We start from the raw sequence: 1878 nt of genomic DNA on the forward strand, positions 1-1878 counted from the left end.
AGTGGTAGAAAATGCTGTTTTTGGCTTTGCATAATCAGCTAGCCTGATCTGCCAGTAGCCAGCTGTCAAGTCAAATGTGCTAAGGTACTTGACTGAGGCCAAAGTATCTATAAGCTCATCTGCCCTTGGTATGGGATGGGCATCAGTCCTAGGGACTGCATTGAGACCCCTGAAGTCCACACAAAACCTCATTTCTCTTTTTCCACCACTGGTGTGAGGTTTTGGCACAAGGACCACTGGACTAGCCCAAGGGCTATCTGAGGGTTCAATCACACCCAAATACAACATGTTCAGGACTTCTGTCCTGATACAGTCCCTGACATGGTCAGGTTGCCTATAAATCTTATTTTAATAGGCAGACTGTCCCCAGTGTCCACTTCATGAGTGCACGAGGTAGTCTGACTTGGAGTCAGTGAGAACATGTGTCTGAACTGATTGAGAACCTGTCTGCAATCAATTTGCTGCTGGGCAGTGAGGCTGCCTGCCAGGGCTACACCATCAACAGACCCATCATCAGGGTTCTGTGAGAGGAGGTCAGGGAGTGGGTCACTCTCTTCCTCCTGTCCCTCATCAGTTGCCATGAGCAAGCCCATGTCAGCCCTGTCCACATATGGCTTCAGCCTGTTGACATGGAGAACCCTATGGGGACTCCTAGGGGTTCCAAGGTCTACCAAATAGGTAACCTCCCCTTTCTGTTCAACAATAGTGTGGGGCCCACTCCACTTGTCCTGGAGAGCTGCTGGGGCCACAGGAACCAGCACCCACACTTTCTATCCTGGCTGGTAAACAGTCAGAACAGCCTTTTGGTCATGCCAGTCTTTTTGCAGTTCCTGGCTAGCCTCAAGGTTTTTGTTTGCCTTTTTCATGTACTCAGCCATCCTGGAGCGGAGACCAAGTACGTAGTCCAATATGTCTTGCTTTGGGGGCTTGAGAGGTAACTCCCATCCTTCCTTCACCAAACACAATGAACCTCTGACAGGGTGACCAAACAGAAGTTCAAATGGGCTGTAGCCAACCCCCTTCTGAGGCTCCTCCCTGTATGCAAATAAAAGGCAGGGCAAGAGAAGGTCCCATTTTCGCCTAAGCTTCTCTGGGAGTCCTTTGATCATGCCCTTTAAGGTTTTGTTGAACCTTTCAACTAAACCATTGCATTGTGGGTGATAGGGTGTGGTGAATTTGTAATTCACTCCACACTCCACCCACATAGCAGTTAAGTAACTTGACATAAAGTTTGCAACCCTGTCAGATACTACCTCCTTTGGAAAGCCTACTCTTGAGAACACACTCAGGAGAGCTCTTGCCACTGCAGGTGCTGTAGTGGTCCTCAGGGGAATTGCTTCAGGATACCTGGTGGCATGATCCACAACCACCAGTATAAATCTGTGCCCAGATGCTGTTTGAGGATCCATGGGACCAACAATGTCAATCCCAACCCTCTCAAAGGGAACCCCCACCAAAGGTAGTGGTATCAGGGGGGCCTTTGTGATGCCGCCTGCTTTGCCACTGGCTTGGCAGGTTACACAGGAGCGACAAAACTCCTTTGTGTCTTCAGACATGTGGGGCTAGTGAAAGTGAGGAACAATTCTGTCCCAAGTCTTGTTCTGGCCCAGGTGTCCTGCTAAGGGAATATCATGGGCTAGTGTCAATAGGAAACCCCTAAACTTCAGAGGTATAACCAACCTCCTGGATGCACCATGCTTGGGGTCTCTACTCTCTGAATATAGGAGTCCATCATCCCAATAAACGACATGTCTTGATGCAGCCATTCCAAAGTTAGCATTTACCGCAAGGTTATAATGCACTTAAGAGTATATGGTATGGCTGTATCACAGAACAGTCCTAAGGAAGTATTTCTGTAAGCTGCAGAGGGGCTCAGCT

The sequence above is a fragment of the Triturus cristatus genome, chromosome 5_1 (assembly GCF_964204655.1).
Source record: "Triturus cristatus chromosome 5_1, aTriCri1.1, whole genome shotgun sequence".
Lineage (NCBI taxonomy): Eukaryota > Metazoa > Chordata > Amphibia > Caudata > Salamandridae > Triturus > Triturus cristatus.